Source organism: Notothenia rossii (assembly GCF_949606895.1).
Source record: "Notothenia rossii genome assembly, chromosome: 1".
NCBI lineage: Eukaryota > Metazoa > Chordata > Actinopteri > Perciformes > Nototheniidae > Notothenia > Notothenia rossii.
The window spans coordinates 42,744,325-42,770,707 of NC_136912.1; the positions used below are offsets into that span (position 1 = coordinate 42,744,325).

Below are 26,383 nucleotides of genomic sequence, written 5' to 3' on the forward strand. Positions count from 1 at the left end.
GAATACAGTCGCTGGTTTATTTATGTCTGTAGGTTGTTGTCATGAGTGTGGACCAGGGTAGGATTTTCACGGCGGCAATGACGGCCATTGCTGTCGTAGCCCCTTGGTCTGGCCGTTATGCCCCACAAATAAATAACTGTACGTCCTACGGCCACCATGGCCTGTGTGCCCCTGATACTGTTAAAATCTCGAAGTTGCTTTAAAAGCGACAGAACAGTGCTTTCTGAACTGCATTATGCTGCATTCACAACGGACGTGATGCGAATATTCTCATCGCTCTAACCGCTGGAGTTTCACCGCGGCTGTCAGCTGTGTTTACTCCTGTCATTCAAACAGGATGCGCTGGAGAGGGGGCGGGGCTTATTTCCATGTAAATACTGTGGTGGAAACCAACTACGACAAAATTAACCTATTTTACAGTGATTTAATTGTAATACACGTTTCAAAATGATGCTGAAGTAACTACATACTGATACCGGTTAGTAAAAAACATGAATTAATGCTTTGACAAGTCTGCAGACAAGAAGGCAAGCGAAAAACCTTTTAAAATGCGTGTTTTCTGAATGGATCAATCAGGCTAAACTAACCTGGAGCTGCTCCGTCCACACTCACAACAACGTCCTAAAGACAGAATTAAAGCAGCGATTGTATTCGCCAAGACACAGACAGTCTATGGTTTGTACATGTTTAACTTTTGTTAGCCAGCCAGCCAGCCAGCCAGCCAGCCAGCCAGCCAGCCAGCCAGCCAGCCAGCCAGCCAGCCAGCCAGCCACACACACTTCACTCTGCACTGCTGAATGATGTATGTGCAGAGTTTGACCCTTGAAGGCTGTTTCTTCTGCTCTGAAATGGAATATATTTGTTACATATTAATAGAATTTTAGATTTTTTGCTTTGATTTTGGATCTGTGAATGGGATTTATTTGTAAACTCCAAATCCAAATGTTTCCCTCAATGGCCTTTGTGCCCTGGCATGTGGCCTTTGCGCCCTGAAAAAATGTGTAACACCGAAGGCCAAATGGCCTTGCCCCTAAAATGACGAAATTCCAAGTCTGGTGTGGACGGTCGGAGCATATACAGTACAACGTTAGCTTAGCCTGATCGAACCGATCTTCATTCAGAAAACACGCATTTTAAAAGGTTTTTCAACTGCCGTCTTGTCTGCAGACCGGTGTCAGTATGTTGTTACTTCGGCATCATTTTGAAACGTGTATGACAATTAAATCACGGTAAAATATGTTAATTTTGTTGTAGTTGTAGCCCCCTTGCCAGCGATTGTCTCTGACCATTCAGCAGTCGAGAGTGTTTCCGTCACTAGTTTAGCATATTCAGCCCGGTTGTTGGCTCGGTATGAACCTAGATTTTGGAGGGCAAGAAAAAAGGTGAAAAAGTAGCCCTGAGCCGTAACTACCCCTAGTGGAAAAGCAAAAGAAATCGGGCCGGGCCAACCGTGCTACGCGCTGCAGTGGAAAAGCGCCATAATGTTAACAAAGGGCACCCAATCATGACATCCAAAAACTCTCGTTCATCAGTTGACAGAATGTTGCCACATATTAAAAAGGTAAGCACTAACATAGTTGAGATAAGGTTGAGTTTCTGAAAGTCAGTTCCATTTTGGATCAGGTTCTATGTTGGCAACATACCTGTATTCATGAAGATCTGACACTATTTTAATATGATTTCAAAATCATCTTACCTTGCTTTACTTAATTGCAAAGAGCCATGTAAAAAACATTTCAGTTACGTTGTATTAACAGCCAAATGTTAACGTGACAGCTAATGAATGTTTCCATGATGGCGAAATGGTTAATGCCCGTGAAGCTGACAAAGATTGTTTGTGAGGGAACAGAAAAATCACTCTGAAACACAACCCTACTGTAGGTGTAGTTTTGGTAATCCAACAAGACCAACTGAGCAAAACTAATCATTACATTGTGTAGGTAAATTACACAGTTGATGTACGACTTAATCAGTCACTGATCCTTTAACACATCATCTCTACCACTAAGCAATAATGAACATTTGAATGACCAACAAGGCTATTGAAGATAAAGACACTCTTTACATTTTTAGATAATAATTGGGTTGATAATTCCTGATAGCAAGGTATGAAAAGATAACTCAAGACCCTTTAGATTCAAACAATACTGATCTACATTCAGCGTTCAGTATGATTTGAAGAGACAATTTCCCTATAGCGGCAGATAAAGTCTCCTTATTCACATTTAGCTGAGAAAGTACAGCCGGTTTGATAAATAGCAGGCCTGTGTGGTGGTAATCACTTCCCCAGTGACAGCAGTCGTGCTGGGGCCAGTGTGTCCGGGCTGAGTCAATTCACAGCGGGTCGGATGGAGCAGAGGGAGAGATGACATGTCTCCTTACTTCTGCCAGTACACACCTTCTGCTGACTACATTACCCATTCAGCCATTTCTCAGTGCCTCAACTGCTGATTTGGAGGTGTGGATGATTGTACTTTTGTGGAGTTCTGGTCAGAAACACCATACACTAGATACATTTTGATAAGTTAAATAACCACCTAAAGTTCAGCATCAAGAAATAAAATTGACCTCCAAGTATTGATGACTTTGTAAAGGCATAACGTGTTCCAAATGGCAGATGTAATGGTACAGAAACACTCATTTCTTCTTTATCTGTTCTGAACACTACTGCCGCAGCTGACTAAGTGACATGGGTTATGTAACTGGCAGAAGTTCTTGCTTGTGAACTAAATGTTAAACAGGGTGACATAATACAAAAAAGATTTCAAAAACGAATTGCTTCAACTGGACAAACCGTTTCTTCCTTTCTCTAACATCTTCAATGTTCTGACTTCAAAGAACATGAGCTGGGAACCAACTAAACGTTTCGTCTTCTGAATGTAACAAACTTCACTTCCTTTACCTGACTCTACATACATTATGTAAACATATGCTTTCAAACGTAAAACATTTTTTATTCCAAAAACACATGTTGCTCTTAATTCAGAGTCATAAGAGACATAACAACTGGTGGAAAGCCCAAAACAAATGCCTCTAAAACGTGTTCTTAAAGAGCATATGTGACTGAATCAGTTTTAGATTGGGGAAGCTTTAAAAGGCTGTATGGGATTAAGAGCTCTGTGTGTTGAGTGTGTATGCTGTGTACATGTGTGTGAGAGAAGTGACAGAGAGCCCTCTAAAGCACCAGTCCAATTAAAAGCTGAGTTCCGAGCAGCTCTCAGAGAGGTAGGTGTGTGTGTGTGTGTGTGTGTGTGTGTGTGTGTGTGTGTGTGTGTGTGTGTGTGTGTGTGTGTGTGTGTGTGTGTGTGTGTGTGTGTGTGTGTGTGTGTGTGTGTGTGAGAGTTATTTTACTCTATGGGGGAACACGTGCTTGCAGGCTCCAAAATGGTGGAACAAGTTCCCCATTGATATAAGGACAGCTTAAAGTCTACACATCTTGTGTCGCAAAAAATGAAGAAAATCTCAATTAGCCCTGACAGGCGACATTTCTGACATCCCTTTCACAAAAGGAATTAGGTGTGCCTAATAAAACTGTCCATGATTGCTGGCAACCAATGTATTGCTCTATTATGGAAGAGTTCAGTACTGTACTTTTTCCGACTATTACATTTAAGAAACAGTAGAAGAAGGCCAGACAGCAGTAACCTGTGGTCCGACAGAGACACTGAGGCAGCTATTCTTATCCGAGCAGCCCGCCGCCTATTACCGTGCTCGCCTCTGCTCTAATCAACTGCTGCCCTCATTTCCAGCCACCTGCAGGGAGAGTAACACCAGTTGGTGATTGAGGAGGGATTTGAGCAGGCAGGAGTGCCACAAACCATTAGTCTGGAGACGGAGCTGGGGACTGCTGCTGTCTCCGACTCTGTGTGACGCTCTGACACTGTGTGTCTGTGAACTTCTAGTCGGGGAATCAAATTGGAGTTTTATTGAAACCTTTTCATTTTCCCCTAGAGTTATTATCTAAAAAAGGACTCATCCTACAGTGGCCTGTGCCGGATGCATAATAAAGTAACATCTTCTTGGAAGAATGAATAAGCAACGGTGTTTGAGAAGGGATCATTAAAATGTTATAGCGAATGCGCCACATCATAATGTAAAGTGAAGTTACAAGTTATTTTATATGTTTTAAAATGCTCTGAAATAATTTCTCTAGGGATGCTGGATGCATGCTCACTACGGAAGTAAAAAAATAACAACCTGTCAACAGCCTGTTTTAACTCAAATGTAATTTATCTTCATATGTGATGTCCTTCTGTGACTTCTAAGAACAGTACATACAAAATGTTATGTTTATGGATCTATAACTGCTTTGATGTAATGTAAAATGATAACAAACCAACTTTTATATTTTTTGGTTTGCTTTGTATTAATTAAAATATGTTTAGGTTTCTTTGGTTCCCAATAGGAATCTTTGTCAAGTCTGATAAATTGCCTGTAGTGATGTCACACGCCAGGCATAGTTAGCCAGGTATTCCTCTCTGTTTGAGGTTAAAGAGTCTATGCCACTTTAGCCGCAATTAGAAATGTATCACACAAGAATACTTGACCACAGATGAGGGATTGTTGGTCTTCCTTAATTTCAAATATTTTGTCTATTGTTCCTTCCGTGTCTTTTCGGACCCTCACTATTGCGGTAAGCGTGTTGTAACTTCCGGTTGTTGTTGTTGTCACCTCCGGGTATCCTGTGTGCCTGTTCTGCTGCTGATAGCTTATATTATCTTAAAGAGCAACTTGCATGTCAGAGACACCAGTGAATAAATGTGTAGGAAAATAAGTAAAACTAGAAAAAGGATATATATATATAAACTAGTGGTGCACGATAATTATCGTTATTGGTCCGATATTAGGAATCATGACGTCATCCCGATAAACCCGATAAAAGTATTAATAGCCCCGATAATATACAATATATTTTTGGGGTAAAAAAAAATAAAAAATACTGCGGTGTGGGTGGATTGGGATGAGGGGCGCTTGTTTTTCACAAATCCAGCGCTCCCTAACTCATGCCTTGCTGTGACGTAAATGGTGTGCGGCCATGAAGCCATGACAGTAAACAAACATGTCGTCGGTAGTATGGGACTATTTCAAAGTTTGAGAGTTAGATTATAGTTCGCTTGCTATTTGTATTAACAAATGCAATGCAGAAGTTCCACGAGGAGGGAAAAAGGCAACGAGCTATAATACTTCCAACCTGATTAGTCACCTGAAACATCGCCATCGCTACGATGGTGTGTTAAAAGCGTACGAAGACGCCTGCGCTGCTAAACTAGCGGTGAATCCAAAGCCAGCTGCAAAGGCACCGGGGCTTTTACCTATCGACGAGGCTTTTGAAAAAGGCAAGAAGTTTGCCAGAGACGACCCCAGGGCTAAAACGAGGAAAAAACGACAGGTACATTTAATATATATATATATTACATTATTATCGGTTATCGGTCTTGAGAAGCAGGAAGTTATCGGTATCGGTATCGGTTTCAAAAAACCAATATCGTGCATCCCTAATATAAACTGTAAACTAAAAATGTTTCTTTCATACACTCCGCCCCCTGGTATACCCCCGAACTCCGCCAAATGAAATCAAGGAAACGTCAACTTGAACGCCAACACAAGAAAACCACACTAAAAGTCCATCTTCAAATCTACAAAGACTATCTCCAGCAGTACAGTAATGCACTCAAAGCAGCCCGGTCTAATTACTACTCACAACTCATTCAGTCTGGCTCCAGCAACCCCAAGCGTCTGTTCTCCACCATCAGCAAACTTCTCAAACCCTGTGACAACGCCACCTTGTGCTTCACCACCGAACAGTGCAACTCCTTCCTTTCGTTTTTCCAAACCAAAATCAGCAACATTTACAGCAATCTGACACCCTCATCAGCACCCCCCACCTCCCCTCCTGGCTCCCCCCCCTTCACCTCACAGCCCCTGTCCCACTTCTCCCCTGTGACCCCCATGCAACTGTCCCACTTCATGACTGGAATTAACTCCACCTGCACACTTGACCCAATGCCCTCCAAATTTGTTAAAAAGAGCCTCCCTGCCATCTCCCAGCTCATCGCCAACATCATTAACTCCTCCCTCAGATCTGGATCAGTTCCTCACTCTCTCAAACTGGCTGCTGTCACACCCATTCTCAAAAGACCTGGACTCACACCTGACATCATGTCCAACTTCCGGCCCATCTCAAATCTCCCCTTTCTGTCAAAAATACTTGAACGTGTCATTGCCTCACAACTAAAATCCCACCTCAGCTCCAATGACCTCTTTGAGCCATTTCAATCCGGTTTCCAATCAAAACACAGCACAGAAACAGCTCTTCTGAAAATCACAAACGACCTCCTCCTCTCCTCTGACTCTGGCAACCTGAACATCCTCATCCTCATCCTCCTCGACCTCACCGCAGCATTCGACACCATCAACCACACCATCCTGCTGTCCCTCCTCGAATCATCACTCAACATCACTGACACTGCACTCTCCTGGCTGAAATCCTACCTCACCGACAGACATCAGTTTATCAACATCAACAACTGCACCTCCTCCACTGGTCCTCTGTCCCAAGGCGTCCCCCTGGGTTCGGTGCTTGGCCCCCTCCTCTTCATCCTTTACATGCTTCCCCTTGGCAAAATAATTAGTCACCACAACCTTCAATTTCACTGCTACGCCGATGACATCCAACTTTATATCTCAACAAAAACCATCACCCCCACAACACACTCCCCTCTCACCAACTGTCTCTCAGAAATAAAAGCATGGATGCAAACAAACTATCTCCAACTGAATAGTGCCAAATCAGACATCATCATCGGCCCCCCATCCCGTATTAAAGACATCCAGAATTTCAACTTCACCATTGACAGCCACACTCTATCTCCCCCCCTCACATCTGCAACCTTGGAGTCATTTTCGACAGTCAGCTCAAATTCAACCACCACATATATCACGTCACCAGGACCGCCTTTATCCACCTCAAAAACATTGCCCGTCTCCGCCCATCACTCTCCTCCTCTGCTTCTGAAACCCTGATTCATGCATTCATCACTTCACGACTCGACTACTGCAATAGCATCCTCTATGGCATACCATCCAACCTCCTCAATAAACTCCAACATATCCAGAACTCTGCTGCCCGCCTCCTCACCCACACCCGCTCCCGAGACCACATCACTCCCATCCTCCAGAACCTCCACTGGCTCCCCGTCCGTCAAAGAATCCACTTCAAAGCCCTCCTCATTACTTACAAAGCCCTCAACAACCAGGCCACCCCTACCTCACAGACCTGCTGCACCACCACACCCCTTCCCGCTGCCTCCGCTCATCAGAAGCCAACCTCCTATCCATCCCCAGCCGCACCAATCACCGGACCTGGGGGGACAGAGCCTTCTCCGTCGCTGCCCCCTCCCTCTGGAACTCACTCCCACAACCCATCAGAGACTGCACCGACCTCACCACCTTCAAAAAACTCAAAAATTCTCACCTCTTCAATCTGGCTTTTAATGTGTGATTGTTTTGGTATTATTTGACTTTAACTATAACTATATATTTATTTGTTGTTCCTTTCTTCTCTTTTCTTTTCTCTTCTCTATTATCTGTAAAGCATCTTTGAGCACCTGTAAAAGCGCTAACAAATTAAATATATTATTATTATTATTATGTATACACTAGATTTCCCAAAACATATACATAAATATACACTACAGTGACATCTGGCGTCGTTTTTGTAAAACAGTTTTACTTCCGCATAAAAAAAGCCTCCCCACGTGACCTCCCGCGTGTGACGTAACATGGGGGAGAGCGGCCGGTCTAACGTATTAATAAACATGGATCACAATGCTAGTTTTGACACAGAAGAGGTTGAAAATAAATATCCAAATGCATATGACGGACCACAACCATATAATTATGAGCCTGCTAGGCACCCAAGAGACCAGGAGCCAAGGATTAGAAGAAATAACGGCCATCGGAGAGAAATGGAGCTTTGGTGTGAGGAGAACCAGTGGAGAACAGGGCAGCTGTCTAAGCCTTGAAGTTATATCACTGTGGTTTTACAACGATCTGGTGGAGAAAGGTTGTGGAGCCTCCATTGATATGCCGTTGTAAATGGCTAGATGGAAAGCAGGTGTGTAGTCTGGAAGGGTGCACAGCTGATTGCAGCAGGTGAGTGGAGGTTGAGCCGGGAGCCAGGAGTGACAGCCACCACGCACACACAAACAACACAGACAGGGGGAAACAAACAAACACAAAGGAGACGGCTGGAGGAGTACAGCCACCACAGCGTTACCTAATGCAACTCCATACTACGTCTTACGGTGCTGTGTACCGGAGGGGAGAGAGAGAGGAGCGAATGGGGGGAGAGAGAGGAGCGAAGGGGGGGAGAGAGATGTAATACGGTTTCCTGATAAACGTTTTTTTTGATAGGTCTCAGCTGAAGAGAGTATGTGCTGCAGGGAGGTGGATGCACAACGCACCCAGGAACGAAAGCTAGCTCCGGTCCTTTTCCTGTTAGGGAAACTGTGGACTCAATGTCCTGACAGGTTGGAGTTTGTGCAACCTGCACAAACACAAGCTCACCATGATTCAAAATGGTGAAATGCAATGTAAAATTACCGAGAAAATACCAGCTCACTAAATCAAAACCGCTCAAACCAACTACCAGCTACTACCGCGGATTGGGCAGAGAAGGAGTCAGAGAAAGTTGCTCCTCCATGTGACGTAATATGGCACGTATGACGTTTAAAAAAAAAGCAGTTTTTAGTAGCAGAGCTCAAAACGGCTCCTTTCCCTCTGAATTCTTGCCCTTATGTCTCTTAAAACATATCAAATCCTGCATTTAACTTTTTTAATTGTAATTTTCAGGCAAGGCTAAGCATAAATGTAGTAAAAAGAAAAACCTGCAAGTTGCTCTTTAACTTAAATCGATCATTTTAAAACTATTGTTCACGGCAACTGCCTGACGTTGTAATCACACGTTACTACAGCTTAAGCACTCACAACTCTCCTTCTCTTAGAGACTGTAACTCCACAGTTGCCTACACTCTTTTCGGGTTTGCTAACGGTAGCTACTTTAGCTTGATAGCTAGCCATGGCTCTTTCCCCACCCTTGGGTGCTATTTCCTGCTCTAACATGTTGTCTCATGTTTGGTTATTCCCCTACCTCCTTTACTGGTACCGATACATGTGTTAAATGTAGTATAGTTGTTAGGTTGGAGTAGGGCTGGGCGATATGGTCTCTAAATGATATCGCGATATTTACTGACTATATCGCGATTTACGATATATATCGCGATATTCTGAAATGTCCTCTTAAAAAAAAAAAAATGTTTAACCCCTTGATGTTTACAGTCACGCCAGTATGATGATTCTAGTAGTCCCTGCAACATATGTCTGCATTAAAAAAAATCGACTAATAATGAAGAAACTTAACACATTTGTTGCAATAGTAATTTATGCACTAACTACATTACTACTTGTACTACAACATTTGAATCATCAGTTCTTCCTCATTTTCCTCAATTGTTCATATTTGGTTTATGAAAATAATGATATTGTGGTCATTGTTCAAAAATGTCTGCTATTATTATGAGTATTATTATTATTATTATTAGTATAATGCGCTTTCTGTCTTCCTGTCATTATCAGGAATTAGACATGTAATGGCTATGTATTAGATTAGATTAGAACCTTCATTCTCCTAAACTGCTGGGACATTTCCCTAAAGCCAATACCTTTTATATTTTCTACTCTTCACTTACTTGTCAGCATAGGTCGGCATTGATGTACAGAGCCGACAGAAGACCTTGTTTATATTGGCATCATATTGAGAGGTGCAGCGACGCGTCCTAAAACCAGGAAGTAAGCTGCTGGTTCCCTCGACAAAAAAGCAATGGGATTTCTCCACAGGGTTTTGGAAAATAGCTGGAAATAAGGTCTGTGGAAAACAAACCTGTTTGATAAATGCACGTTTTGTTCAGCAGGATAATCTCCACATGTCTACCCTACTTTTATAATTTTCTAATCATAAATCTAATCGATAGATTATAAAAGGATTTTAGGACGCGTGACTGCACCACTAGAAGCCAACTCCATCGATCAAGCTGGCTGAAACTTTCTCTCTCTCTTCTCATGCAAACTGTCACTCTCCTTTAACTCCTCCGGTGACTTTCTTTTATTTGAAGATAGTTTTTTGCCCGGCGCTCACGGGCAAACGGGAGCCTGCTCGCGCTGGCTCTGCAGCAAACAGCTGCTACGGAGCCAGCGCGAGCAGGCTCCCGTTTGCCTTTCACCCAACAACGACAACCGCCTCACGAAACGCTATGTTGTAGCGTGAATAAACGAAACAATTTAACAAAATTGCTTGTCAAAGTACCTATACCACTGGACAATTTTTTTTTTTTTAACCAATATTTTTAGTGGCCCGAGCGGGCAAGTGGAAAGTACGTTATGCTGGCCCGGGGTGTCTAAATAGTGCTTCCGAGCCAGCGGGCCATTTATAATGTCGAGCCCTGCTCTCTGTCACTGTGCATGTGTGTAATGTTTGTGTGCAAGTTAGACGGGGCCTGCGTGTGTGCCAGCGTGTGTGACTGTGTCTATGAGGGAGAAAGGAAAGCTCATTTTGGCCGCGGCGGGAAATTGATTTGACAACATAATACTCGATGTTCACGATGTGGTCATTTACGACATCGCATGGAGTGCAATCCACGATGTATCGTGTAAAGTCGATATATCGCCCAGCCCTAGGTTGGAGGCATGAATCAGGATTTATCCTTTAACGCCCACGTAAAATCTATTTCAAGGAGAGCCTACTTCCATCTACGTAACATAGCAAAAATCAGGCATATCTTGCCTCAAAACGATGCAGAGAAACTAGTCCATGCATTTGTTACTTCAAGGCTGGATTATTGTAACTCCTTATTATCAGGGTGTACCAAGAAGTCAGTTAAGTCGCTTCAGCTGATTCAAAATGCTGCAGCTCGTGTACTAACCAGAGTTAGGAAAAGGGACCACATTACTCCTGTTCTGGCAGCCTTACACTGGCTCCCTATAGAACACAGGATAGAATTTAAAATTCTTCTTCTCGCCTACAAAGCCCTTATTGGGCAGGCGCCATCTTATCTTAAAGTGGACCTATCATGCTATATTTGAATAAGATAGTGTAGGACCATACCTATATAAGGCATATTTATACTTTTTATTTTTCAAATTACAAAACAGATCATGCATTTTAGCCATTCCTCATTTCGCTCAATTTAACACTTCTTTGCATGGGCTGATTCTGTGAGAACAGCACCATCTACAGGCCTGGCATATGTACTACAGCGTCTCCAGCGCTTTCGAACAGCAATGTCCATGGTTGTCTCCTCCTGATTGGTGGAGTTGGCCCAATAGCCGTAGCGCCACTTCTGTGAGGTCACAGAAGTGTTCAAATCTGGATTAGTCTGTATCAGATCCGTTGCAGCCCCTTTTTAAGAGATTTGGGTATGGAGGAAAATAGAGAGGGTTGTGTTTTCTGACATTTGGTGAGTTCCCTGGAAGACCGGGGACACATATTCCTGTATAAAAGACGTACAAAAGTGCATTTTGCATGATAGGTCACCTTTAAAGAACTCATTATACCATACTGTCCTACTAGGACATTGCGTTCCAAGAATGCAGGGTTGTTGGTTGTTCCTAGAGTCTCTAAAAGTACAATGGGAGCCAGAGCCTTTTCTTATCGAGCTCCACATTTGTGGAATCAGCTTCCAGTTTGTGTTCGGGCGGCAGACAGCTTATCCGTTTTTAAGAGTGCGCTTAAAGGCCCTGACGCACCAGGCAGTCACCAGAGAACTCGCCGCCGACTGTTACGCCTGTGGCCGTCGGACTATGAAAGGCCAAGTAAGGCGTGTCACAGCCGACGGTGCGGGACACACCAAATTTAGTTTGGGCGACAGGGCATGCTTCATCGTCCGACTAACGAAAACGGCCGATTTCGGCCTGGTGTGTCAGGGTCTTAAGACCTTCCTTTTTGATAAAGCTTAGTTAGGGCTGATTAGATTCAGCCCCTAGTTTTGCTGCTATAGGCTTAGTTTGTCGGGGGACACCTTACTTCTTCCTTCTCTCTGTCTGTACCTGTGTACTCTCATGTTCCGAATAACCCAGCTGCCCCAAATGTCTTTCTTTTGGTGTCTACATACGCCGGGATCCTGAGTCGTGGCTGATCCTGTTGCTGTGGTCCTGAATCGCGAGCCCTGGATCTTGAGTCGTGGCTGTGCCTGTTGCTGTGGTCCTGGATGGATATCCTTGTGGATTCATCTTATTATTATTATAGACACATGCATTTCCAAACATTAGGACTACCTATGTTGTAAATGTATTATCTTTTCAATTTACACACGGCATCTGTTGCACGTCTGTCCGTCCTGGGAGAGGGATCCCTCCTCTGTTGCTCTCCCTGAGGTTTCTCCCATTTTTCCCTTTACACTGTGGATTTTCTCCGGAAGTTTTTCCTTGTACGATGTGAGGGTCTAAGGACAGAGGGTGTCGTATTGTCATACTGATATTCTGTACAAACTGTGAAGACCACTGAGAAAGATGTCACATTTGTGATATTGGGCTATATCAGGGGTATTCAACTAAAATTCAACGAGGTCCAGTTAGAGACAATCTCCCCATGCAAAGGTCCGGAGCTTCACAATGTCTAACTTGCTTTATGAATTATTGTGATGTATATTGAAGTAGCCTGTTGCTGTATCAACGTCTGAATGTAATCAACAACTGACTGCCAATCGAATAAAGAAAGTACAATTAATAAACAACCATATTTATTGTCAATTAAAATTGAACTATACAGATGTACAGTAACATACTGTGGATATGTGCAATGTTCTTCTATGGCTGCATTTAAAAATGAAATAGGAGAAATTATATAAAATAGCTTTTGAAAATATGTGCATCTTAAAAGTGCTTAATTTTAGATAAATAACATAAAGTGTAGCAGCAGCTTGAGTTTCTCTTTTTCTTTGTTAACCGTTTCACATAATGACTTAACAGTTTCAGACGATTATAGAACAATATCAGTCTCTACACATAACAATTGAACAGTTTTAAAGTTTCTCTTTCTTTCCCTCTTATATTGCAGTCCCTCACTCACTTTTTTTTAAAATTCTGTGTGAGAATCGAGCTTGTCCTTCCAGGAGTTTAAATGTGGGCTGAAATGGTGTCAGGGCCATTCTCATACACACATGCAGGTGCTCATGTGTTAGCCTCGGTTAGCCTGCCCTGGAACGATATTTATTTTTTGTGACCTCAGTTCTGACTTGAGAGGGAATGTTTGGTTAAACCCTTTGTGTTTTGTCTCATAGTGGCGTTTTGGCACTTTTAATGAGCGCTACGGTCTCTGAACAAATGAGACACACTGGTTCTGTGCTCCCAGTGGGCAGGATGAACATGAATGAGTCCGTCCACTCAGGGTTAAAAGCTCTGTTCTCACTGTCCACTTTCCTCTTCTTAGAGAGCGCCATGTGTAATTATTTGTCTCTCCCTGTCTGCCGCTAACACGCCTGTTCACTCTCCTCTCCACTTCTCTCCCTGTATCGCTAATTATTCTTTTCACACTTTCCTCTCCGCTTCTCTCTGCCGCGCTCTCATCTCTTCTTCTGTGTTTCTCTCCCTGTATTGCTCACTCGTCTCTTTCGCCCCCTGTCGTCAGCGGTTAAAATAGAATCGCTGCTTCAAAATTGAAATCCCCTATTAATGTATTGATTATAGGTCCGGGTCTGTATAGGTCGGCGTCTGGGTCTGTAGCCGACCCCTGGGCTATATAAATAAACATTGATTGATTGATTGATTTTCTTGACATGGTCAAATTCAGGATGTCAACGATTTGTATTTCCGCATGATCAAATTAGATTTATATATATTTATGCAACAAAATGTATATTTCCCAGCTGAAATCCAAATTTTGGGCAGTGGGGCAGTGATGGCTATTACACACATTCAGAGCCCTGGGGAGGATGTCATCGATCCACCTCAGTTTATAAGTAGCTGGTTCTTTTGTACACAACACAAGGGATCCAACCGCGCATTACACACACAAACATGTATTTTATTTGACGCACACAGAGGATGTGTGTCATCAGTTTCCTATAATAACTCAGCAGGAGCGCTGAGGGGTTTCATCAGACATATTTATAGCAAGATCAATGGATCTATATCCACGCCAGAGCTGGATGTGACATAATACCTCCATGTGTTTTACAATGTGTGTATATCTGTGTGTATTTGGTAGTAGCTCTTTTTTCTTTGCTATGCCTGCATGTGTTTGAATGTGTTGTTCCCCAAATTTCAATTGCTATGCATGCATCTCGACCTTACGTAAATAACCCAGCCTTAGTTTTATTTGGTCATTTGTGCGTACATTCAAGTTAATCTCATAAGAAACACTAATAATAAATAATTGGCTTTGTAACAGTAGATAGTTTCCTGCTTCCTCTAATACACAAATGCAAGTAAGTTATAGAGTCCTACAAACCTGGTTAATGACAATGAAATATGAAATCAATAAAATGTCTATTCCTTGACTGAACAATAACTGTATGCTGATATCGTGCAGTTTGCTATAAATGCAAAGGTTAGTGTGTTTGTGTAGAAAATAATTACATTGTAAAACCAGGTCTCTATAAGCAAAGCATTACAAAGATCCCTGAAGATACCAGAAGAAGAAAAAATGCTTTCTGCACACGCTTTGTATGCAAGACATTAGTGAAACACCTCAGCATGGCCACATAAACTACTTATTCAGCGGTGTAGGTTAAATAAAACCACTAATTGAGGTGCCTCGTGCCTGCTTAGCGATTAATGAACTAGCCTGTGTGTGTGTGTGTGTGTGTGTGTGTGTGTGTGTGTGTGTGTGTGTGTGTGTGTGTGTGTGTGTGTGTGTGTGTGTGTGTGTGTGTGTGTGTGTGTGTGTGTGTGTGTTTCCTGGCCTCAGGGCGTTAAGCTCCTTACACACCAAACTGAACTCCAAAGAACACCAAAAAACACGTCCCTGACGGAACGTCGGCTCAAGTCGCCTCACGTCGCCTCACGTCTCCTGCGTCATGGCCATGTTTCGCACTGGAACACACCGCAAAGACTTCAGCCGACGGCGAAGTTGCACGTACCAACTGCGCATGCGTGAGTGGCAATAACTCTCCTTACCAGCAGGCGCCGGTAGTGTGTATTCGTCATTCAAAAGAGGCAACAACCGGAAGACAGACTGGGTGATACATAGAGAGAAGAAAAACAGACTAAGTGATATAAAAAAAAATAGCATCTGCGTTCCATTTTCACTCTACAACGAGAAGCTCATGGGGTTTTCCCGAACCTGTGTCGAGAGCTGGAGTTAAATGAAATCTCAGATTTGCCTTCTTAATAGTTTGTTTGGGTCCCTCACTTCCGTTTCGCTTCTCATGCACTGATTCACTAGCTGAACAGCCAATCAGAGTCATTTCTTTGGCCGACAGCCTACCGATTCAACGTGTCGAATGGACGGCAGAAGATGTCGGCACGGCCGAAAAGACACGACAGTGCAGTACACACCAATTTGAGTCGGGCGACACAACGCTCATCGACGGGCCGACATTATCGACGCCGAAAATCGGCTCGGTGTGTAAGGGCCTTTAAAGCCCATTGAGCATGCATGGAAATTACCTTCTGCCAGTGTGTGTATACAGTAGGGGTGTAACGGTACACGTGCCTGTACCGAATGGCATTCGGTTCGGTACACGTGTCATAGAGCGAGCAAGTAATTTCATTGGACGAGAGGCATACTATGAGAGCTGGTCAGAGGGATGCGTTCAAATTTAGTCAGTCATTTGAGGAACTGGCGAACGCAGATAAAGTTGAGCTCGAAAATCCTCCAGCATCATTGAAGTCTCCGGTTTGGGAACATTTTGGTTTCGCAGTTACGTACAAGGATGACGGACAAAGACAGGTTGACCGAACCAAAGCTTTGTGTCGGCATTGTTCAACTAAAATTGGTTACGCGGTTGGCAATACATCAAACTTGCACACTAATTTGAAGAGGCATCACCCGAACGTGAATATCACCGGTACCAAAAAAAAAATGACTGAAGTGCAAACCCAACTCCCACTGGCATTTAAGCCTCCACCACTCGCAAAAAGTTCAGACCGAGCCAAAGCTATTAAAAACGCCAAATATCCTTATGTTGCCATGTTAGCAAAGCGCTACCTGGCTGTATCTGCTACCTCTGTCCCTGGCGAGAGGGTGTTCTCCACAGCAGGAGACATTGTTAGTGCCAGCAGATCTGCCCTTTCGGCAAGTAATGTGGACAAGTTCATTTTTCTTTAAAAAAACATTAAAATACAATGATAAGCAAGTCATAATGTCAAACTGGCTGCTTAGGTACTAGTAAACTACAGTTCAAATACAGATTATTTCAGTTCATCGAAATGCTACACCTTAATGTTTATTTTATTATATTTTGTATTTATTTGAGTGAATATTAACAGTTTAATAATAATTAAAAACCCAAAACTAATAGTTTATGTTTTGTGAGTACTAGTACAGTAAAAGTAAAATACAAATTATTTCAGTTCATCGAAATGCTGCACGTTAATGTTTATTTTATTATATTTTGTATTTATTTGAGTGAATACATTATACACAGTTTAATAAAAATTCAAACGTACCGAACCGAACCGTGACCTAAAAACCGAGGTACGTACTGAACCGAAATGTTTGTGAACCGTTACACCCCAGGTTCCTTAAGACTAAACACACACAAATCCACCTCCACCCACCTCCCCCTCCTCCACTCTGGGAAATGGAAATTGGAGAGTAGTTCCTGACCTCCTGCCTCATTCCTGGAAAACTCAGGGAGGCATCTGTCGCTAAAAATAGCTCCCACATCAAATCTAATAGCCTTTTTGGATGTAGCCATGGTGTTTTAACAATGAGTGAGAAAGCATCTATCTCTCTGTGAAAAGGAGCAGTGGTTGCATAAGAGGCTCCTCTCATATTGCATTAAGCATAATGACAGAGCAAAAGGCTTAAGACGCCTTTATTGGATTGGCATTGTGTTGTATCAGGAAAAGACGAAGTAGACTAAAAGCATTCACAGGACATTTCTCAAATAACTCGGTACGCCTTGTTTGGCTTCCCATATGTGCAGTGTTGTTATGTTGCACTTACAAGAAATATGGTATTATATAAGTTCAAGCTACAGAAAAGCTGAATTACCAATAGGAGAAAAATAAATTCAAAACAATAAAGCCAATGTACCGGCATTAACTAAATGCACGTGATGTGTACATAACAGTTATTTGTTTAATATATTTTAGGAGACCGACATCATCACTGAATTTTAAAAAAAAGTGTTTGTTTGATTCTATATTACACAGTCTACAACACAACAAAAAAAGCCTATGGGTAAGCCTAAATGGAAGCAAAAGTCCATGCAAGGAATATCATACATTATGCTGCATTCACACCCAAAATTATTCTGTATTTAAACAACAGAATCTTTTATCTGCTAAAAGAAATTCACACATTGTTAAATACAAAACAAGATTATAAAACACTGTCAAGTGGCCAGTGGCGGCTGGTGGAAAAAAATGTTGGTGGGGCTATGGAAATGGCTGTGACCAAACCATACTAGGGCGGTCCGGGGGGATCCTGAGAAATGACCCCTTAAATTATGACTTCTGGTGATGTTAGAGAGGGGGGGGAGGGAGGACAAATTGAGGCTTAAAAATATGAGATAATTCATAATCTTCAGTGTGGTTAGCTATGAATCTTCCAAAACTGTGCAAAAGTACAGTAGGCCCACACAAACTACAGAACACTGGTGCTTTGGGAACACTCAAATGATTTAATTCCCGTTTACAATCAGGAGACTAAATACGGTGTGTGTGTGCGCGCGCGCGCGCGTGTGCGTGTTACAGCCGCTGCCTTCCTGGGGCTGTCAAGGCTGGTAAACCTGTTTGTGTGTGTGTGCGTACACCTGAGCGGCGCAGTTCCTCCAACGTCCCGCCCTCGCTGCATCCGAAGAGGTGATTGGATGAGACGTCATCCAATCCCCGCCCTTTCCGGCACATCTCCCGGGGGGAGGAGTACAAAGGCTGGGAACGGAGATCATTCTGGAGGCTCTGTGTAGGGAAACAGACGCCTCTAGCCTCGTGATACTTACTGTGTGTGTTTATACTGTTAGCTCCCCCGTAATCCGCAGATACTTAGCCGAGAGCAAGTAGTGTGTTGTGCCTCTGTTATTGTTTAACGTTGTGGAGGAGTATTAGCTTAGACCCAGGTGATTAGCACTTGTTGACCAGCTGTTGTTATCTGTTTAAAACGCGTTAGCTTAGACCCAAGTAATTAGCACCTGTTGATCAGCTGTTATCTGTGCAAAACGTATTAGCTTAGACCCAGGTGATTAGCACCTGTAGACCAGCTACAGCTGTGTGTGTGTGTGCAGCTTTCTTCATTCATATTTTGTACCCCGTGTAACGGGAGGGTTTTGTTTCTTTATAAACTTCCTTTTGAAGTTCTCTCCTGTTATAATAAAGCCACTTATAATTATTACCAATACCACTCTGGTCGTGTTATTTCCCTTTGGTTCCCCTAGCCCAATAGGGAACGTAACACGTGGGGGCTCGTCCGGGATCCTTTTAATAGAATTCCTGGGGTTATAGGTGGTTTTGTTATAGCAACAAACACATTTTGTAATACGTGTGGGCAGTACACCCGAGAATGGCGGCCTTCGCCTTAGAGTTGTTCTTAGTTTGGCCGTCCTATGAGGAGCTGGACCGGTGTAAAAAGGACGATTTGATAGAAATAGCGCGGCACTTCAGTCTTGTGGTAAGTCGGCAGATGTTAAAGGAAGAGTTGAAGGCATTGGTGGGGGATGAGATGGTGAGAAGGGAATTACTAGTACTGGCTGTGCCCGCTGAGCTCCCAGGGTCTAACGCCTTAACTGAAGACCCGTTAAGTCAGAGGCAGGCGGCGGAGTTTACATTTAGCCAAGAAAAGAGTGATGGCAGCGAGGGGGGCGAGCGGTGTGAAGCACTGCTCAGGCCGCCTCGTAAATGTCCACCCTCTCCGGTTGGTATTACAGATTCCCGGGAAGGGAATAAACTTAAAGTCCGCCTCGCCCGACTTCAGTTGGAAGCTAAAGACAGGCAACTTCAGTTAGAGGCAAAAGACAGGCAACTTCAGTTAGAGGCAAAAGACAGGGAGCAAGACAGGCAGTTTCAGTTGGAGGCAAAAAGAATCCAAGCAGATAAGGAAGTCCGGATACGGCAGATGGAGCTAGACTCCGAACTGCGTGCATCTGGTGTTATTTGCAATCCTAGAGAAAGCTTTTCACTTCCTTCTCGTGCACCTCTCTTCAATGTAGGGAAAAATGTAGCATTAGTGCCGGTTTTCCTCGAGACTGAAGTGGATGCATATTTTTGTGCGTTTGAACACATTGCAGCGGCACTACAGTGGCCGGCTGAAGCCTGGGCGCTGTTAGTACAGTGTAAGCTTCACGGGAGAGCTCAAGAGGCAGTTTCTGCTCTTTCGTTAGAGGACAGCTTAAGTTACGACCTGGTGAAGCGTGCCATACTTAGGGTGTACGAGCTAGTTCCCGAAGCCTACCGGCAGAAGTTCAGGAACCATAGAAAGGGTTCTAATCAAACCCATGTTGAGTTTGCCAGGGAGAAAGGGATGTTATTTACAAAGTGGATTGACTCGTGTAACGCTGCAGAGTACTCTGCTTTGAAATAATTAATTCTCATGGAAGAATTTAAAAGGGGGTTGCCTGACCGCATTGTGGGATACATAAACCAACAGAAAGTACAGTCTCTCTCCGCAGCTGCTGTACTGGCTGACGAATATGTGTTGATGCATAAAACTGTGTTTTCCCCTGTCGCTACTGAGAGGTCACACAGTGTGTCTGCTGTACCATCTGAGCCGGGGAATGTGTATAGGGTAACAAGAGAGGAGAGAGAGTGCCACTATTGTCATCAGTTTGGACATGTTATTGCTAACTGCATGATTCGTAAACGTAAGGAGCAACCACCAAGTCTGACCCGGTCGAAAGGCATTGGTTTAATTAATGCGGAGTCACCCAATATTCCTCCCTCCGACCATGATGAAGAAATAGATCCCTACTTTAAGCCTTTTGTGTTTGAGGGATTGATATCGTTAACAGGTGAGTCGGATGATCAGAGACCCATCCGCATCCTACGAGACACTGGAGGTTCCCAGTCGGTGATTGTTGCGTCTGCCCTGCCATTCTCCGACCAATCAGCGTGTGGGTATGGATCAATATTATGTGGCATTGAAATGGGTTATGTGCCCCGGCCCGTACACAATGTACATGTACAATCTAAATTAATTACTGGATTTTTCCCTGTTGCTGTGTGCCCAGCATTACCCATACGTGGTATAGTTTTCCTAATGGGAAATGACATTGCAGGAGGTAAGGTAACTCCTGCGCTTGAAATATTGGATTCTCCGCAGGCTGTACTGCCTGAGGTAACAAATGCCCACATTTTCCCCATTTGTGCTGTCACCCGTGCGCACGCGCGTAAGAGTGACTCAGATGTGTCTCTAAATGATACTATGTTTGGGACACTGTTTACAGATGACAAGATGCCGGAGAAAAGATCAGAAGTTGTGGTTTCCCTTTCCCCTGCCGTGGCTACTGCGCCAGCGCAACCTGCCAGCCCAGTTGTTGACGGTTCGACACTCCCGGTAACCCGAGAGCGTTTACTCGCTGCGCAGAGGGCTGATCCGACGCTTGCGAAGTGTTTCGAGCAGGTGGTGAGTAATAGCAAAGCAAGGGGTGAGAAGGTAGCTTATGTGCTGGATAAGGAGATATTAGTGCGCCAATGGTCCCTCACTGCTACAGCTGAGGCTGACTGGAGTGTAGCGCTTCAGGTAGTTGCGCCGGCACCATACCGTCAACATGTACTATCTGTAGCGCATGAGTCAATGGTCGGGACACTTGGGCGTGACTAAAACTTATCAGGTCGTTCTCAAACATTTCTTTTGGCCAGGTTTAAAGAAGAATTTCTCTAGCTTTTGCCGCTGCTGTCATATGTGCCAGGTTGTCGGTAAGCCTAACCAAAAAATTCCGCAAGCTCCGTTACATCCCATACCGGCTATAGGTGAGCCCTTTGACAGGGTGTTGATCGATTGTGTTGGCCCTTTACCGCGTACAAAAACGGGCCAACAGTATTTGCTCACCATTATGTGTACGTCTACTCGTTTCCCTGAAGCCATTCCGCTGCGTAGTATTACTTCCGCCGCTATAGTTAAGGCGTTGACAAAATTATTTTCCACATTTGGAATACCGCGGGTAATTCAGAGTGACCAAGGGACACATTTTAAATCCAAGCTGTTCAAACAGGTCCTCCAAACACTACAAGTGAAACATGTTATTTCCAGCGCGTATCACCCAGAGTCGCAGGGTGCGTTGGAACGGTGGCATCAGACCCTAAAAAGCATGCTGCGGAAGTACTGTATGGAAACGGAAAAAAACTGGGATGAGGGAATTCCCTTCGTCTTGTTCGCAGCTCGTGAAGCTGTTCGGGAATCGTTAGGATTCAGCCCCGCGGAGCTCGTTTTCGGCCATACGCCCCACGGCCCCCTTAAAATCTTACATGATGAGTTTCTCTCGGCTGATACTCCTCCAGATAAGAACGTATTGGATTACGTTAGTCAGTTTCGTGAGCGCCTGCACCGGGCAAATTCACTCGCTAGAGAGTCGCTCTCCGCTTCACAGGCTGTCATGAAGCGTAATTATGACCGTGCTGCTGTTCCTAGGCACTTTGAGATAGGGGAAAAGGTTCTTGCATGATTGCCTATCGTTGGCGCTGCGCTCTCCGCTAAATTCCTCGGGCCGTACGAAATCCGTGACTGTCTTAGTGACACCGATTATGTTATTTGCACTCCGGAGAGACGACGTAAAACACGCGTTTGCCATGTTAACATGTTGAAGCGTTATCATTCGTGCATCGCTGCTGACAGCCAGTCTGGGGGGTTGGTTAATTAAAGAGTAGCTGCTTCCGCATTAATTGTTACAGATAGTTCCGGCCCAACTGATGACGGTTTGGTGATGCGTTCCCATCACCAGCTGGGTGCCCGGTTATGTAACTCGGAGATGATAGAGACGCTGCCCACTACGTTAAGTCATCTGCAGGCGGAGCAGCAGCATGACATAACCCAGTTAGTGGCTCAATTCCCGTGCCTTTTCAGGATGTCCCGACAAAAACTAATGTGATAACGCATGACATCGATGTAAAAGGCGCGAGGCCGATTAAGCAGCACCCGTACCGTGCAAATCCGACCAAGCGCGCCCTTATGAAACAGGAGGCGGAATATCTCGTATCTAATGGCTTAGCTACACAGAGCTCTAGTCCATGGTGCTCCCCGTGCCTAGTAGAGGCTAAATCTGACGGTTCTCCGCGCTTTATCACGGACTACCGTACAGTGAACGCTGTTACGGTGTCCGATGGCTATCCATTGCCGAGAATGGAGGACTGCATCGACAATTTAGGTGCCGCCAAATACGTCAGTAAATTGGATTTGCTTAAAAGGTTATTGGCAGGTACCTTTAACAGACCGTGCTTCGAAAATCTCCGCCTTCGCTACGCCTGACTGTTTCCTACAGTACACAGTCATGGCTTTCAGTATGTGTAACGCTCCTGCCACCTTTCAGAGACTGGTGAATACTGTATTATCAGGAATAAGTAACTGTAATGCGTATTTAGATGATCTCATTGTGTACACTCCCACCTGGGAGATGCACATGCAGATATTGGGTCAGGTATTCACCCGTCTCGCACAAGCATCTCTTACATTGAATCTGGCCAAATGTGAGTTTGGGAAAGCTACTGTCACCTACTTAGGGAAGCAGGTTGGGCAAAGCCAAGTCCGACCAGTGGAAGCTACGGTTGCTGCGGTGACTGAATGTGCGGTGCCCGGCACCAGAAGTGACCTTCGCCGTTTTCTCGGCATTGCAGGCTACTACCGCAGTTTCTGCCGTAACTTTTCCACTGTAGCCCAACCGCTAACTAATTTGATAAGTCCCAAGGCGGACTACGTTTGGACCCCTGAGTGCCAATATGCATTTGAGTGCGTAAAAACACTCTTAAGTCACGCTCCTGTGCTCGCTGCTCCCGATCTTGCTAAGCCCTTTACACTAGAGGTGGATGCCAGTGCAGTGGGGGCCGGTGCTGTTTTACTGCAGGAGGATGCGGATGGAGTGGATCATCCTGTCTGCTACTTCTCCCGTAAGTTCAACAAACTTCAGGTCCGGTACTCTACCATTGAAAAGGAGACCCTTGCTTTGTTGTTAGCTCTCCAGCACTTTGAAGTTTATGTCGGATCCAGTTCTTTGCCAGTTGCCGTATTTACCGATCATAATCCCATTGTCTTTTTGTCCCGCATGTACAATCACAACCAGCGTCTCATGCGGTGGGCTCTGATCGTCCAAGACTACAACCTGCAGATCCGACAAAAAAAGGGTTCAGAGAACGTGTTTGCAGATGCTCTGTCCAGACTGTAGTGATGTGGTTCTGTGTTCGTTATGTTGTGGGGTATGGTTCATCAAAAACCCTGTGGGGTTTTGTCTTAAGGGAGGGGGTGTTACAGCCGCTGCCTTCCTGGGGCTGTCAAGGCTGGTAAACCTGTTTGTGTGTGTGTGTGTGTGTACACCTGAGCGGCGCAGTTCCTCCAACGTCCCGCCCTCGCTGCATCCGAAGAGGTGATTGGATGAGACGTCATCCAATCCCCGCCCTTTCCGGCACATCTCCCGGGGGGAGGAGTACAAAGGCTGGGAACGGAGATCATTCTGGAGGCTCTTTGTAGGGAGACAGACGCCTCTAGCCTCGTGATACTTACTGTGTGTGTTTATACTGTTAGCTCCCCCGTAATCCACAGATACTTAGCCGAGTGCAAGTAGTGTGTTGTGCCTCTGTTATTGTGTAACGTTGTGTAGGAGTATTAGCTTAGACCCAGGTGATTAGCACCTGTTGACCAGCTGTTGTTATCTGTTTAAAACGCGTTAGCTTAGACCCAGGTGATTAGCACCTGTTGATCAGCTGTTATCTGTGCAAAACGTATTAGCTTAGACCCAGGTGATTAGCATCTGGAGACCAGCTACAGCTGTGTGTGTGCAGTTTTCTTCATTCATATTTTGTACCCCGTGTAACGGGAGGGTTTTGTTTCTTTATAAACTTCCTTTTGAAGTTCTCTCCTGTTATAATAAAGCTACTTATAATTATTACCAATACCACTCTGGTCGTGTTATTTCCCTTTGGTTCCCCTAGCCCAATAGGGAACGTAACAGAGTGTGTGTGTGTGTGTGTGTGTGTGTGTGTGTGTGTGTGTGTGTGTGTGTGTGTGTGTGTGTGTGTGTGTGTGTGTGTGTGTGTGTGTGTGTGTGTGTGTCTCTTGCCAACCCTCCCGATTTTCACGGGAGACTCCCGATTTCATTGCCCTCTCCCGGTTTCCTCCCGGGATCATATTTCTCCCGATTTCTGACAAAATCCGATTTTCTCAAGTCTGTTTCCACTCGGACTTTAATACAGCTACACCATTGTTTGGTTTCCATGGTAGCGCATCTCTTTAGCAGCGCGCGCAACTCAAAGTCTGAGAGGGTGAGGAAGATGAAAACTGAACAAGAATCGACAACTCGACCCTCTGCTCACTCCTTTCCTGTAAAATACAGGTCCAGCCCACACATTTGGTCCATGGTGCCACAGGCATTGCCCTTACAACTACAATAAGCATGTAAATGTTAATCTACAGCTCAGGCGATCCTCTAGCACTGGAGTCTCCACCTGCAGTCACAGCCATCCTCTACAACTTTGTTGCGTCACCTTTGATAGGAGTCCAAACAACTCACAGACATACAGGCCAGGGCGCTGACAGGGCGCCCTTGGAGCATCAGATCTGACGACGCTGATTGGCTGAAATTATGGTTCGGCGGCATAGTTTACAGATAGCAACAGTCAGCTTGTTGGCTGCTGCTGCTGCTCTGGCTGAGGGCTCCTTTCTACCGCCCGGACGAGAGAGGGTAATGATACACGCTGCGGCCAGGCAGGAAACATGTGACTTATCAGTAACTTTAGACATCGTAAAACAATTTTAAATGAGATTTTTTTGTAGATTATACATTTTACTGATACCAACTATATAATATTTACCTTGTTCTTTAAAAATAAAAATAAAAAATATATTTGATTTTTAAACTTTTTTTTTTAATTTTTTTTTTTTAATGACAATCAAACATGTGGGAAGAGGGGGGGCGGCGCCCATAGCGCCCCTATGGGCCGGCCGCCACTGCTGCCTGCTCAATAATCTTCTTACGTGATAAAATGATTTGTGCAACAGTTAACACTGTATGTAATGTTACAAGTGATGGGAGGCTTTGCTTGGATAAAAAGCTCTGTTTGTATGGCATCGGGCTTATTATGTACAGTATATAGAAAGTGGGCATAGTCATTGTGATGTCACTCATTGGTTTGTGGACTAATATTATGAGACTTCGAATATGGGTTGCGCTCGAATAGTCCAAAAATTAGCTCCTATCGTCTATCCCTATCGTCTATTCCTTGACCTCTGTGTGAAACTTCACGGGGTTAAGGAATAGTGGATAGGAGAATTCAAAAGGATTTAGGAAAAGAGACTGCATTACTTTGAGAATCCGACTGCACTTTCACTATCCGACGTATTTATGATGCGCCAGCGGACGTCATAAATGTGCGTCTGCTGCTGTGGTGAAACTATGGAAACTACAGTTTTCTATACAGCGGACTACAACATGGATGTTTAATAAGAACGAGGGACTACTGTAAACTCATCTAGAGACTCTGCACAGTGCTCTGATCCTGTTTTTTTATGCTTTATGAACGTGGACAACAGAGAAACATATTCTTCATGACCAAAGTTGGAATTGAAATAAAAAATTATTAAGTTCTAAATTAAATTATTTAATTAAATTAATTACATTCTGCTGTGACAAAAGACTTCCAAAAATGGTGGAATGAGCTCCCCATTGAAATCAGGACAGCAGATAGCTTGCCCATCTTCCGGCGCAGACTGAAAACTCATCTCTTTCGACTCCACTTCGAGCGATAGAATTACTAACAAAGCACTTATATAATAATAAAGGATGGGCTTATCTAAAGCCAGTTGAGTAGCACTTGAAATGTTTGGCTCTATGAAACCTGATGTACTTATATGATTCTGTTTTCTTCAAGGTTGTATCTTCCTGGTCGAATGTACTTATTGTAAGTCGCTTTGGATAAACGTGTCAGCTAAATGCAATGTAATGTAATGTAAAAGGAAAATTAAACTTATGCTCGTCACCCTCTCCCTCCGGTCTACATTAATACAAATGATCCCAATACGTATTAT

The 26,383-nt window shown here is 44.1% G+C and overlaps 1 protein-coding gene across 1 annotated transcript in view; it reads right to left on the reverse strand.

The window, feature by feature from the left end:
• Positions 1-26,383, reverse strand: part of rptor (regulatory associated protein of MTOR, complex 1) — a 259,618-nt gene that overhangs the window by 153,488 nt on the left and 79,747 nt on the right. The gene's annotated exons all lie outside the window — the stretch shown is intronic.